Source organism: Oncorhynchus nerka, linkage group LG28, assembly GCF_034236695.1.
Source record: "Oncorhynchus nerka isolate Pitt River linkage group LG28, Oner_Uvic_2.0, whole genome shotgun sequence".
Taxonomy (NCBI): Eukaryota; Metazoa; Chordata; class Actinopteri; order Salmoniformes; family Salmonidae; genus Oncorhynchus; species Oncorhynchus nerka.
In genome coordinates, this window is record NC_088423.1 from 61,456,194 (window position 1) to 61,471,968 (window position 15,775).

The window sequence follows — 15,775 nt, forward strand, 5'->3', positions numbered from 1 at the left end:
ACAAGGTAGGGTGGTATACAGAAGATAGCTGTCACATCTGCTCCCATGCTGCCCTTCATAACGCGCAGCTGCACTATATTGGACTCACCTGGACACCATTACTTTGTTGATTACCCCCTCTATATTTGTCTGCTCCTTAGTTTGTTCCCTGTGTCAGCATTCATGTTGTTATTTTTCAAGCCACACTTAACCAGCATGGCTACCACAACATTCTGCAGTGATACACCATCCCATCTGGTTTGCACTTAGTGGGACTATAATTTGTTTTTCAACAGCACAATGACCCAATACACCTCCAGGCTGTGTAAGGGCTATTTGACCAAGAAGGAGAGTGATGGAGTGCTGCATCAGATGACCTGGCCTCCACAGTCACCCGACCTCAACCCAATTGAGATGGTTTGGGATGAGTTGGACCGCAGAGTGAAGGAAAAGCAGCCAAGTGCTCAGCATATGTGGGAACTCCTTCAAGACTGTTGGAAAAGCATTCCAGGTGAAGCTGATTGAGAGAATGCCAAGAGTGTGCAAAGCTGTCATCAAGGCAAAGCATGGCTACTTTGAAGAATCTGAAATATATTTTTCTTTGTTTAACACTTTTGGTTACTACAAGATTCCATGTGTTATTTCATAGTTTTGAAGTCACTATTATTCTACAGTACAATGTAGAAAATAGTAAAAATAAAGAAAAACCCTTGAACGAGTAGGTGTGTCCAAATTGTGACTGGTACGGTAGGTGGCTAGCGAGCCACAGTAGTGGGGCAAATTGTCTGCAATTTGTGTAATCCAGTGCTTCTTGGGTTGATCACGCAATCACAATTAGCTGACTCACTTGGCTGCTGTCTGGCCATTGAGCCAGCATCCTTCTAAATGCAGTGGCCAGTGGGTAAGGTAGCTATGAGTTGAAAAATACAGTATTTATATGAACTAGTTGGCAGTTGTTGCTTCCCATGGTGTATTAACATAGATAATCAGCTGGCTGTAGCCCATGTATCAAACAGCAGCATAAACTCAAAGTCCATTTGAATTAGCTTGCTAGCGTTGCAAATGATCCAGCAATTTTTTATTTTATTTTTTATTTTACCTTTATTTAACTAGGCAAGTAAGTTAAGAACAAATTCTTATTTTCAATGACAGCCTAGGAACAATAATCCACTGCACCATGCAGACCTTACTTGCTACGAAGTTACAGAAAACTAAACCCACAATCAAACAAACCAAAATCGGATACATTCTAAATGCAGGACCCTCGAGGGAAAATTTAGCTAGCTAGCATTCCTTTGTTTATGCAGAGACATCTTTGTTGCATAATCTTATGGTGAGTGATAAACATGCATTTCTTCTGTCAGTTGTAAAATGTGTTGCATGACACAAGTGGCGCAAGTGCTGTCAAATACTCATAAATTTCTCATTTGACCACCTGTTTTCACCTACATATCAATCCTCATAAAGTAGGTGGTCAGTGGATAAAGTATCCATGACATGAACATATTTGCCTGAAAATTAACTAGTCACGAGTTGTTGTTGTCCATGTGAAATCATAGCTAACCATTTGGTTAATGTAGCTATAAGCTCCTGAGTCTAGCTGCATCTAGGTAGCTGGCGTCGTCATGAACTAGAACTTCACATAGACTGAGCTGTTTTATTAGAAAACGTCTGAGATTACTCAAATCCTGTAGCTAGCTAGCAAGTCTACCTCGGTGACAGTGTTATTGGGGTGTGGGAATGTTAGATGAGTCTTTAAGTATGTGGTTACTACTGGTTATGGATCCAAGACAAGATTCCTTTTCCAACATGTTTTTTTGTTTTGTTCAGGGCTCTGAGTTGGAATATTGATATTTTGAAAACTGTCACTACTTCCATAGTGCGGATAACATGGAATAATCAATGGCTTGGAACCCCATTTCATTCAATCAGATTGCAGATGTTCTAAGTTTAGGCAAGTTATTCCAATCAGTTAAAGTTAGAGTAAGGAGTTTGGTTAAATTGACTTGCAACCAGACTTTCCGATAACTAGTTAATTTAATTGAATCCCAAAGAAACACACAAAAAAACGTTATTTCATGATACTGAATATACTATTTTTCCATGTCATTTCAAATATACATATGACATTGGCACTTTAAAAATGTCATCCTGGAAATTGTTTGATGTCGCAATCATGTGTTGTGTGTAGACAATGCAGCATTCTGGAACCTTGTTACAAGGACATGTTTTGTCTGCTGCGGGGTTACAGGACTTTGTGGGGAGGCTAGAACGGTGGGTTCCTGTTTCCATGGCAACCGTGTGAGTGAGGGAGAGAGTGTGTCGTTCAGCGGATGCCTGAGGTGAGTTCAGGATGTAGAATCATTTGAACCGTGCAAGATTTTCCATTAAATAATCTGCACTGTTTATGCCATTTTAGTAGTGTGCAAAATCCCTCTATGGTATCTTATTCAGAAAATCATGGCTTGCGTTTGACCCACTCTCTGAACTGTTCGCTAACCACTAAGTACAGTAAATGTGAAGGCTTTGGCTGAATGGATGGATACAGTGATGAAGGCCAATGGACTTACTACTTTTTTGGTATATGCTTATTTTGCCCAGCAGGCCATTAAAATATCCTCAAATAAAAGTTGACATTCTGTACTATCACCTCATACTAAATATTTTATCTAAAATACAAAATGTTGGAGTATAGAGCAAAGTTTAAAAAAAATTGCTTTAGTGTCCGAATACATATGGAGGGGAGTGTAACCTATGAACACAGATAGAAACTGTATGACTGTGGTAACTAGTATTTAAATATTCATGGTGAATTGAACCCATAATATATGTAGCACCTTGGTGAGTACAACACGAAATCTCCACCCCCTGAAGGGACAAATGTCAGTTTTAATTGTGTGTGCATAATATTTGTTTTAGTAATTTACATTCCCACCTTTCACGTTTTATTGGCTAATTAGTTAGCAGTGGCAGTGACTTTTAACCTTTGGCTAGTGTTACTCTGTAACCATGTGGCTTCAAGTCTGGTTCCACTATTGTTTTTGTTCATCCATACAGCAAACAGCCCTCACAACCAAACACCACTGAATAGAAAAGGTGTGGAGGGCACAGGCTCTTGCAGGCCTGAGGGAACATGCGTAAAGACATGGCAACCACAGTCTCGCCTCCAGCTAAGTACTTGTGCTTTTCTATGATTGACACCTCATGTTCTCGACAAAAAGTGATCTTCTGAAATGAACCACAAAAGCCATTTAATGGATTGTCCTTCTCTGGCGACCATTATAACCTACAATTGCCTTTTGGCTAGTGGTGGTAAAACAACTATTGTCCCTCTGGCATTTCCTCTACCACTACTCCTTCTTGGCCTCGTTATTGGCAGATCTCAACTGCGTGGTTTCGGCGGTAATAATGTCAGACAGGACCTGAGGTTGGGAAGATGCTCAAGGCATGTTTAGAATATTACATACCTGCCCAAGGCCTCTATTAAAACAAAACCTGATAATTGCAATGTGAACAAACAATAGTTTTCAATTGAATTGGTTGTTTGCATGTGCAGTGTTCCAAGGTCTCTTCCCACGGATCGATTGATTTAGGCAGTGGTCGCCCACCAAATATGAACTTGATGTAGGCCTGTGTCTAGTTTACATACTTTGATTTCCTAAATAAAGACATATGGGGAACAATGTTAATTATTCATTTCTCATTCTCAGAATTCTTAATAGAAGATGAGGAAGATCAAAAATGTCCCTGGGTAAGCAGTTAAACTAATAATGACACGTCTCTTAAAATGGCCCACTTTTCTTTTCACTGGTTCATCAATGAAAATGTTTATACGCAAGTCTACCTTTCGTCATATATCTGTAATTTGGGGGGGAACAGATTCTCCCAGTATCTCAGTTTTGAACACACATCTAAGATGAAACATTCCTTGGGCACAAATAGTGTCAGTACTTGGAGTTGCAAACACAAGGTTCAGTTTTCTTCCTTCATTTAGCAGTTCTGCTGCGCAATATCTTTACCTCAGGCTGTAATGTCATGCGGCTTAGTTGACAGGCAACTTTTTCTTCCCCACACAATTAATGCCTTTTCAATTGCTGCTGGCAAATGGATCCTCAAAAAATAAAATGGTTGATGTTTATTATTTTGTTTTTGCATATCACTATTTTCTATTTTTCCATATCACTAATTTCTGTCTTCCTTAGATTCAGGGGGATAAGGGTAAGGATAGATGTTTATTTGATGTGCTGGTGTGGTCCATAAACAAGAATTGATCAGCCCTTGATAAAACCTAATGGTCATATTATAATCCCAAAATATCTAATATACTAAAAGAGGCAAGACAATTTTGGTGTAATAAATGCTGGCCCTACCTGGTCCAAACAAGAACGACAGAACAAGCTTCTGCTGTTAAAAATGGATTGTCACTCACACCGCTCATGAGAAATCAATATGCAGCAGAGTGAGCGGACTGTGTCTCCAAAGCGAGTTCAGCAGAGGACTCTCTTTTCACCAAGCCTATAGGGGAGGTAGAGTGTTTGACATTCATTTTTGCCTGAAGCTTCCACTGAGAGTGACTCGCAATTACTGAACGCAATTGAGAGTTCAAGGAACGCGTGAGTGCTCAGTTGCTAGTTTCATCTGGGATTTTGCAAGCAGGTGGAAAAGGAACAGCCAAAAAAGGACTTCTGAAGAAGGCTGCAGTGGGGACTGCTCATTAACTAGGCCTAACCTTAGCCAGTATTGAGGCTAAGGAGAGTTTGTATCTAATCTCAGGAGAGTGGGAAATGTTTTTCTTCTTCATTAGGTTTTCAAGTTTGTTGACAACTAGGTGAAAGCAAACAGCAGCTTGCTCCTGCCAAAATGAATGATTACTGATCCACTTTTAGTACGATATGACAAGCCTTTGACGGTGTCCTTATAACCATAACTCTTAATTAGTGTAAAGTGGTTGAAATGCCCTATAGTGATGAAATTCAAGCCATGACAAATAATGTAAATGTTGAAGATCTGTAAATACTGAAAGTACAAATGCTTTCTTACATTGTTGGTGATTGTTTGGTATCTGTGTCACACCCTGACCATAGTTTGCTTTGTATGTTTGTAGGTTTTGTTTGGTCAGGGTGTGATCTGAGTGGGCATTCTATGTTGTATGTCTAGTTTGTCTGTTTCTGTGTTTGGCCTGATATGGTTCTCAATTAGAGGCAGGTGTTAGTCGTTGTCTCTGATTGGGAACCATATTTAGGTAGCCTGTTTTGTCATTGTGGGTTGTGGGTGATTGTCTATGTGTAGTGTTTGTGTCAGCACGATTGTTCATTAGCTTCAATGGTTGTCACGTTGTTGTTTTGTAGTGTTCAGTTTTTCCATTAAAATGACGAACACGCTGCACCTTGGTCAAGTCCTTCAGCCAGCCGTGACAGAATCACCCACACAAAAGGATCAAGCGCCGTGGTAACGGACAGCAGCAGCAGCAGCAGCAGCGGCCGGAATTTCAGGACTCCTGGACATGGGAGGAGATTTTAAACGGAGAAGGAAGCAGACCTGAGCTCACTCCTTGTGCTTATTATAAGCAGTGCATTACTGGTCAGGCACCGTGTTATGCGGTTAAGCGCACGGTGTCGCCAGTACGTGCCCATAGCCCGGTGCGCTATAGGACAGCCCCCCGAAAGTGTCATGCGAGTGTGGGCATCCAGCCAGGGCGTATGGTGCCTGCTCAGCGTGTCTGGTCGCCGGTACGCCGTTTCGGTCCAGGGTATTCTGCCCCGGCTCTGCTTGCTGTGTCTCCAGGGTGCTGGGAGGGTGCCTGCACTCCGCTAGTGCCGGGCAAATGTGGGAGTGGAGCCTAAGGGAGAGGTGCGCGTAGTAGGCACTAGATCTCCAGTGCTTACCCACAGCCCGGTTCAACCTGTGCCTGCACTCTGGAGGGTCCGGGCTAGAGTAGTTATCCAGCCCGGGGGAGTGGTGCCAAGGCTGCGCACCAGAGCTCCAGTGCTCCCCCACAGCCCAGTCCTTCAGGTGCCTCCTCCTAACACCAAGCCTCCTGGAGGTCTCCCCAGCCTGGTGGGTCCTGTGGCAGCCCCACGCACCAGGCTGTCTCTCTGTCTCCTCCCTACAGGTGCTCCCGTCTATCCAGCGCAGCCGGAGCTGCCAGTCTGTCCTGAGCCGCCAGAGCCGCCGGCCAGCAAGCAGCCGCCAGAGCCGTCGGCCAGCCTGCAGCCGCCAGAGCCGTCAGCCAGCCAGGAGCCGCCAGAGGCGTCAGCCAGTCCGGAGCTGTCCTTCAGTCCGGAGCTGTCCTTCAGTCCGGAGCTGCCCCTCAGTCCAGAGCTGCCCCTCAGTCCGGAGCTGCCCCTCAGTCCAGTGGGGCCCTTTAGTAGGGTTGCCAGTCCTAGGTTGGCGGCGAGGGTCGCCGTTCCTAGGAGGCCACAGAAGCGGACTAAGATTATGGTGGAGTGGGGTCCACGTCCAGCGCCAGAGCCGCCACCGCGGACATATGCCCACCCAGACCCTCCCCTATAGGTTCAGGTTTTGCAGCCGGAGTCCGCACCTGGGGGGGTGATCTGAGTGGGCATTCTATGTTGTATGTCTAGTTTGTCTGTTTCTGTGCTTGGCCTGATATGGTTCTCAGAGGCAGGTGTTAGTCGTTGTCTCTGATTGGGAACCATATTTAGGTAGCCTGTTTTGTCATTGTGGGTTGTGGCTGATTGTCTATGTGTAGTGTTTGTGTCAGCACGATTGTTCATTAGCTTCACGGTTGTCACGTTGTTGTTTTGTAGTGTCCAGTTTTTCCATTAAAATGACGAACACTTACCTTGGTCAAGTCCTTCAGCCAGCCGTGACAATCTGTTCATATTTGATCACATACAACCAAATTACAGACGTGGAATGGGAGTCAATAATAATATTCTTCCGATGAACATTCGTGCAGCACAGGGGGACTGATTGCTTTCATTCTGAGAGCCTAGTTTACTTCATATAGGGACCATTTTTATCATACTTTCTCTTGATGGATCATGCACTCTGTCTGTGATACAGGCATTTAGTGTTGGTTTGTCATGTGGTTTGTGACATGCATTATTTTGCATGGTGTAAAAGCATGAGCTGGGGTAATGGCCATGTGTTGAAAACAAATTCTGAGTACAATTCTGTTCTGGCCCAAGGGGGGTTTGAAGTCAGAACCTTCTGCACAACGTCACATAATCAAATTCCAAGCCAACTATCTTAGCCAACAGAGCAAGAGGCATATTTGACATTCTGTGAGCTAATGTTGGCTTTCAGATCTCAGGGAGGGTGACATCGCTGATGTACTCCGGCCAACATGCTATGGGTAAGATTGCAGTTAGTGAATGCAATTGAAGGTTCGTCTAGAATTTGGAGGACAATACAGTATGTTCTGATTGCATAAGATTGGGCTTGGATATGTTGTGTACTGTACTTTCTTCTTTTTTTTCTTTTTTTGCCCTGAAACATGTCTCTTCGGCAGTTGTTCTCTCAAGGTTAAATATTGGGGATGCAACATTTAAAAGAAAATGCAACATTTAAAAGAAAATGTTGAGGTTGTGACTTTTCAAAACAAGGTTTCAACAAGCGTTTTCAGGTGCAAGTCTCATTAAATGTTTATTCAGCATTGCCAAATGTATGCTGAATTCGGCTACAGGATGACAAAATCTGTCTCAAAGAGATCGGAAATGTATTCCCTTTCTGCATAAGCAGTGGATAACACTGTCACTGTCATATTTCTCGTGAGAAGATGAAGAGCAACCCCTTCTCTGAGGGAGCTTATTGATGTCTCCCCGCACCTTTAATGCGCTATTCTAAAAAGGCCTGTCTTGTTCCCGGAGTGACATTTCTGCTGCCGCTAGTCATAATGTGCACATGCACAGGCTAATATCGAAAATATGAATGTACAGTAGAGAGGAAGGCCAGCGGCAATTCCCACGTGTTTCTCATTTGGCTTGAATACCGGTGAAAAAAATAACTGCTATTTTACAGTCGCTGAGTACTGTCCATAGTAATAGCCTCGTGTCATGACGTTGGCCTGGGGGTAGGTTTATGACAGTCATAAATACCTCTTTCCCCCTTTTTCCTCTCTACCCTACTAATGTTACATTTGCAAAACCCTTGGTTAACATAGAGATTCTGGGAACATCAGAAGATGGGGGGGAAATGAGCTATATTCTGGTAATCCGACCAATGGAACATATGCGGTGGTACTTAATGAATATGATGTCAGTTCGGTTGTAATCTGAGACATTCTCATCAATGATAAGATGAAAAACTCTACAGTGGAGAGTCTACACATCAGAGTTATCAGATTCACATGGAATTGTTGTTCAATTTAAATATTTTGAATATTAAATTATTCGTGATGGGATGAAATGTGATTTTAGCTTCTAAAACGTGAGATTTGGGTTTTCATGAGATAGGGCTCTGCTCAATCAGTGGCCCGCCCCTGTGAAGGGACATGGGCTATAAAACTTTTCAAACACGCCCTCCTCTCCCTTCCTATATAAGCCCTTGACGACAATATAACCTCCGGCCAACATCAGCGTGAGCTTTGGTTGCGAATGGTATGAACTTTGAACTCTTATTCACTACAGAAGTGATACCTCCTAGCCATTGAGTTAGCAACAGCAGATGCAAACGAGGGTTAGGAAGGAACAGACAGAGTATCCCGTCTATCACACAACGACGTTACTACAACGTATCCAATTGACCACCAGAGACATTCTTCAAAGGACTCGGTTGGGCAACACGGCCTTCCATCTACCACCAACCTACCGAAGCGCAGCTCAGAGTAAATATTTATTGCATTTTCCTTTTACAAATGGGTGGTAATTTAGAATGCATAAAATACTGTATTTACGATAGCACAGCTTCTTCCCTTTGTTCCTCAGTCTTCCCGCTCCTTCACTCAAACCCAGCCCCTTTTCTTTTGTGTAACAAGCTGTCATATCTGTTCCGCCCGCTAGGGACGTTTTCCTTTATGACGTAATTTGTAATCAAGTTATGATTTAATTATGTGTATGTGTAATTCTGTGTGATTAGTTAGGTATTTAGTAAATAAATAATTAAACCCAATTTGACTGAATTAAGATGCCGATTAATATTGACTGCTATTGATGTAAAATACTACTAGGTCTTTAAGAGTTTAATCGGAAGATAACAGCTCTATAAATATTATTCCGTGGTGCCTGACTCTCTAGTTAATTACATTTACATGAATCAGGTAATATTAATTACGGAGAAATTATTTTATAGAATAGCATGTCATATCCCTTAATCCGGCATAGCCAAAGACACGACACTAGTAAGTGATAAATTGCAATGCAGGAGCATACTTAACATTGTACTTGTGTAAACTGCTGAGACTGCAATGACAATAAGGTAATCTATTAACATTGTACAGTAAAAAAAACAGCACTGTTATTTTGTCTCCTAAGCAATTGTTTGTGACAAATCGGTGTTTTTCGATCTGGAAAGCAACTTGTTTCCAGTGGAATGGAGAGGAAGGCACACAGCATGTGGGCTACTGATTAATAAAACATGTCAGTTTCACTGATTATCACATTGTGCCACAATAATGAAATATTAACAGGAAATGTGTTTTATGTTATGAAATGTTTCTTCAGTTCCACTGTAGACTACTTATGAGTTAGATGTGCCACGCAATAATTTTGCAGAAAAAACTGCTTACTGAAGTGTTGATTGCTTTTGTTTTTAGACAAACTAAGTTTCTTGCTCTATAAGGAATATGAAATGCATCTCAATGCTTTTGGTGACATTCAATACTACAACTTTTTTTTGTCACCCACACAGTGAAATTGACTGTTCATTTTCATGTATTTTGGGAAACAATTCTCAAATACCAGTGGAAGTGGGACTGTAAAAAAGCATTACTAGCAGACAGGGGGCCAATGCTTTCAGTGCCAACCCTTTTTATACATTTACATTTGAGTCATTTAGCTACAGAAAAGTATTTGGGCCAGGTGAAGAGAAAAAATAAAAACGGAAATGGATAGTACTTAAAAAACTCGAAATACTTTGAGAAAAAAGAGGACATTTTGAGAATAAAGTCAAAATGTCACTTCAAGAATGAAGTCAAACTATTTTGAGAAAAAAGTTGAAATATAATTGAGAGAATAGTCATAATTTTGAGAATAAAGTCATCATATTGACAAAGTTGCAATTATATTTATAAATCAAAGTAGGGGATTTGGTTAATTCCATGCCTTCCTGGCTCCCTGTTGCTGTGCACGCCACTGTTGAAATGCCTGGGTTAGATTGCCTGGAGATAATTTCCAGCTATTCTACACATTTTGCCATGATGGTAAGAGAAAATGTTACAGTTTTACAGCTAATTTCTTGTAATTCTAAAAGAAATTGCCATGCCATGTTCATATGCTATCTGTGCATGTGGTTTTCCCAATGTACAGTTTCGGGCAAGGGCACGGCACTGGATAGTTTAGATGACACCCACAGAGGCACAGGTGGTGGTGGTTCTTCTGTCTGATGGGTTGGTTGGTTTTTGGATGGGGGAACTGTTTGAGTTTTAGCGATTGTGCGCACAACGAGCGCATATAACCCGGAGAGATTACTGCTTCCAAGGTTTTCTTTTTCCAAGCTATACGGAGGGTGCTCTAGCAAACAAACAGCGGAGACCTGAGGACACTATTCCATCCTGGAACTGAGCTCCCAGGCTTGAAAGGACAGACCAGATACAAATTCAATTAGCACTAAGGTGTGAAGTTAAAGGGCTTTCGGCCCAACAAGTGTCAGGAGTCTTTGAAGCGTCCTCTGAAGCCCCCTCCTGCTGTTCAAAGACCATTCACTGGCATTTTCTACAAGAAATCTGCCTCCAGAAATAAAAGCTTCTTCCAAGTGGGTGTGACACACACCTACTCCCGTTGCCTGCTGAACTGCTGCTTGGATTCCACCTGGCGATCGGTTCACCGTCTGCCCTGGCCTGTCTCCCCCTGTCTGGTACAGGTTTCCCCACCTCACTCACCTATCTCTCCCGAGCTTTCGCTCGCCTCCAGCACACAGGCACTGTTGGGGCGAGTGACTCTGAACTTACAATGGCTAGCCCCAAGTCGTTTAAATATTTAAAAAAAATATTGTGCATTTAGATATTTTGCTATTTGCCTCATGACTCCTGCATACTTTGTTGACTACAAACTTTCTTTACCCAACCGTGGGATAGACTGTTTGTTCCCACACTCGAGATTCTGACTCTATTGGTTACACGGACTTTTGGCCTATCCTAATCTAACCAGCTCTCGCCAGCTTTGTATTCATGTTACCTGATGAAATTGCTGTACAATAGGATCTTGTTGCCATCTGATGCACATTCAGATGTCATAAGTCAGCACTGCAGATCTCTCCCTGTCCTCTGCCGTGCCTTGATTGTATGACTGTTGATAATATCTGGAAATGTGCAAGTATACCCTGGCCCACCTACTGTTGCTAGTCCCAATTCTGACTCTGATATCTGCTTCACTGATTTCTGCTCTTTTAAAAGCCTGGTTTATTACCTAAAATGGATCAATTGAAAGTGTGGGTGCACAGCTCCCATCCAGATGTGTTGGTCATTACTGAGACGTGGTTAAGGAAGTGTTTTGAATACTGATGTTAACCTTTTTGGTTATGACCTTTTTCGGCCAGACAGATCTTCCAAAGGTGGGTGAGTGACAATCTTGACCAAGGATCACCTTCAGTGCTCGGTTGTCACTACTAAGTCTGTCCCCAAACAATTTGCTGGTTTTAAGCACTAAACTTTCAAATAGTTCTTTGTTGACTGTTTCCGGGTTCAATCGCCCTCCATCAGCACCAGTCTGTACCCTTCCTGCACTAAGCTTTGTCCTGGCCCCTTACACTAAATCTGAATTTGTACTACTAGGTGACCTAAAATGAGACATGCTTAAACCACCTGACCAAGTCCTAAAGCAATGGGACTCCCTAAATCTTTCTCAGATGATCACAAATCCCACAAGGTATGACTCCAAATACCCAGAAAAGGCAACTCTCCTTGATGTTATCCTCACAAATAATCCTGATAGGTATCAGTCTGGTGTTTTCTGTAATGACCTTAGTGATCACTGTTTTACAGCCTGTGTTCGTAGTGACTGCTCAGTGAAACGACCTGTCCTGATTTGTCATAGACACTTGCTAAAAAACTTTAATGAGCAAGCCTTCCTTCATGAACTGGCCTCTGTAAAATGGTATAGAATCAGCTTGATCCCCTCTGTCGAAGACACTTGTACCTTGTTTTTTTATATTTTCAGTGGTATTGTTAAAGAAAATTAGAATTAGAAACAGGTTCAGCCCCTGGTTACTCCACCTCAAGAATTGCATTTGGCGAAAGGCTCGGCACACGCACACTCAAGCTGACTGGCTATTGTTCAGGCAAATGAGAAATAAGTGCACTCATCCTATCCGGAAGGCCAAAGTTAGTTACTTTAAGGAGCAGTTCTCTCTCTGTGGGTCTAACCCCAAGAAGTTCTGGAAAACGGTTAAAGACCTGGAGAATAAACCCTCCTCCTCACAGCTGCCCATGTCCCTTAATGTTGATGATGTGGTTGTTACTGACAAGAAGCACATGGCTGAGCTCTTTAATCACCACTTCATTAAGTCAGGATCCCTATTTGACTCAGCCATGCCTCCTTGCCGGTCCAGCATTTCCTCATCTCCCACCCCTTCTAATGCGACTATCCCCGATGCTTCTCCCTCTTTTTCCCCTGCCCCGCTACAAAATGTCTCCCTGCAGGCAGTCACTGAGTCCGAGGTGCTAAAGGAGCTCCTTGAATTTGACCCCAAAAAACCATCTGGGTCAGATGGTTTAGACCAGGGGTGTCAAAGTCAAATGGACGGAGGGCCAAATAAAAAAATCAGCTACAAGACGAGGGCCGGACTGTTCGAATGTTCATTGAAATTTTTTAAAATTATATAGTCTAGTGAACCTAATTGAACCTACTGAAAACCTAACAAATATATTACAATATGATCAGATAAATAAAGCAATATTTTCTTATGGCTCTGTCAGTAATCTTTAATTTTCAACAGACACAAAAGACAAATTTCCTTTATATAAATATCCCCATAACATGAACATTAAATGAAAGAAACCGGTATTCAAGGCACCATCAGTAGACTATATTTTCTATTTTAGCAAAAGTGGGCTAAATTTACTTCAAAGAAAAAACAATAATAGCAATTTTCTATCATCCACTCAACTGAAATATTTTTAAAATATAATTGGATTGAAATACAAAAAAATAAAGTGCAAAATCTATTAATCAAAAACAACACTTTGTTTAAGGAGAAGTAACATGCAGTGAAAACAAATATTAAATTTTAACTTTTAAACTTGAACTGAGTAAAAACTCTAAATATGTGATTGCACAGTAATGTTCACTTGTTTGAGGTTGAGGGTGATACTTGGTGGTGTCCCATCTTTTCCACAAGTTCATCAATGTTCGGGGTAAGGCTCTGAGCTGAAGAAATCCTCAGAATTGAGTGGAGGTGTTCAGCAGTAAGTCGACTTCTGTGTGATGTTTTGTTCAGGTTCATCAAAGAAAACAGTTGTTCACACAGGTATGTGCTGCCAAACATAGACAACGTTTGAGCAGCCTGGATGCGCAGCTGGGGCATTGTGCCGGGAGGAACGGGCGAACTCCGCAGCACCCACTGCCGCATATTTTGCCCTCAGTGCATCATTGCATTGGAGGTCAATCAACTCCATTTGGAGGTTTGGTGGTGAGCTTTCCACGTCAACAGCAAATGGGTTACCGAGCAGTTCCAACCTGCTTTTTGTGCTTCAAAGTCAGCAAATCGGCGTCGAAAGTCAGCGGCAAGCATACCTATTTTATCAGCCAACTGTGTGCTCGGGAACGCACTGGTAGAGAGCTTCTCTTTCATGGTCTGGCAGCTGGGAAAGTGGCTCAAATTTTCTTTCCGCATCTGCGTCTCCCACAGAGTCAGTTTGGTTTTAAATGCCTTCACTGTACTGTACATATCAGAGATGACACGATCCCGACCCTGCAGCTGCAAGTTTATTGCATTCAGATGACTCGTAATGTCACACAGAAAAGCCATTTCACACAGAAACATTTCGTCTCGGAGTTGTGTTGTGTCTTTCCCTTTGCTGTCCAAGAACAGACAAATCTCCTCACGAAGCTCGAAACATCTTTGAAGCACCTTTCCCTGGCTTAGCCATCGCACCTCTGTGTGATAAGGCAAATCACCATGCTCCGTTTCTAACTCCGTCAGAAATGCCTTGAACTGGCGGTGATTCAAACCTTTGGCTCTGATAAAGTTAACTGTGCGCGTGATGATGCTCATTACATGCTCCATTTTCAAGGCTTTACCGCACAACGCTTCCTGGTGTATGATACAATGATAAGCTGTCAGCTCACCTGTCGCGTTTTCCTCTTGCATCTTTTCCCGTATCTTCGCCACCAGTCCGCTCCTGTGTCCACACATCGCAGGTGCTCCGTCGGTTGTCAAACCCACGAGTTTTTCCCAAGGCAGCTCCATCTCATTTACACATCTTGACACCTCTTCATACAAATCATGCCCCGTAGTTGTGCCATGCATAGGACGTAAAGCCAAAAACTCCTCTGTCACGCTTAGGTTGGAGTCCACTCCGCGGATGAAAATTGACAACTGGGCAATGTCAGAAATGTCGGTGCTCTCATCCACAGCCAAGGAATATGCAATAAAATCTTTTCCCTTTTTCACAAGCTGCTCTTTTAGATTGATGGACAACTGGTCTACTCTCTCGGCAATGGTGTTTCTGCTCAGACTCACATTTAAAAAGAGTTGCCTTTTTTCTGGGCAAACTTCGTCACAAACTTTAATCATGCAGTTTTTGATGAAATCCCCCTCCGTAAATGGCCGGGCTGATTTAGCGATCTCTTCTGCCAAAATAAAACTGGCCTTGACAGCAGCCTGGCCTTGTGATTTGGCTTTTTTGAACAGAGCCTGTCGAGATTTGAGGCCTCGTTTTAATTCCTCTGCCTTTTGTAGCCTTTGTTCCATGTCCATATTCTTGTTTTTGTCCGCGTGTTTCGTTTCATAATGTCGTCTCAGATTATACTCTTTCAGTACCGCCACACTTTCTCCACACAGAAGACACACAGGTTTTCCAGCTACCTTCGTGAACATATACTCCGACTCCCACCTTGTTTGAAACCCCCGGTTCTCAGTATCCACCTTCCGTTTTGCCATTTTTGATGGGTATCTGAAAGTTAATTTTACTGTGATGCTGACGACTGCTGTGCCAATAAATATTGAAATGAAGCAGCCTACTGCTCGGTGCGTCACCTTTGCATTGTGGGAAATGTAGTATTGGTGCGTGTAAAAGATCTGCGGGCTGCCGGCTTGCTGCGGGCCGGTTCTAATAATAAATCAAGATCATCCCAGGGGCCGTAAAAAACCTTCTTGCGGGCCGGATGTGGCCCGCGGGCCTTGACTCTGACATATGTGGTTTAGACCCTTTCTTCTTCAAGGTTGCTGCCCCTATCATTGCAAAGCCTATCTCCAACCTTTTTAAACGTTCTCTCCTTTCTGGGGAGGTTCCCATTGCTTGGAAGGCAGCCACAGTTAGTCCTTTATTTAAAGGAGAGATCAAATTGATCCTAACTGTTATAGGTCTATTTCTATTTTGCCCTGTTTATCAGAAGTGTTGGAAAAACTTTAAAAATAATCAACTCACTGGCTTTCTTGATATCCATAGTATTCTCTTGGGTATGCAATCTGGTTTCCTCTCAGGTTATGGATGTGTCATTGCAACCTTAAGGGT

The 15,775-nt window shown here is 42.7% G+C and overlaps 1 pseudogene; it reads right to left on the reverse strand.

The window, feature by feature from the left end:
- Window positions 1-13,240: 13,240 nt before the first annotated feature.
- LOC135565531 (general transcription factor II-I repeat domain-containing protein 2-like) lies at window positions 13,241-15,459 on the reverse strand (annotated as a pseudogene).
- Window positions 15,460-15,775: the final 316 nt, after the last annotated feature.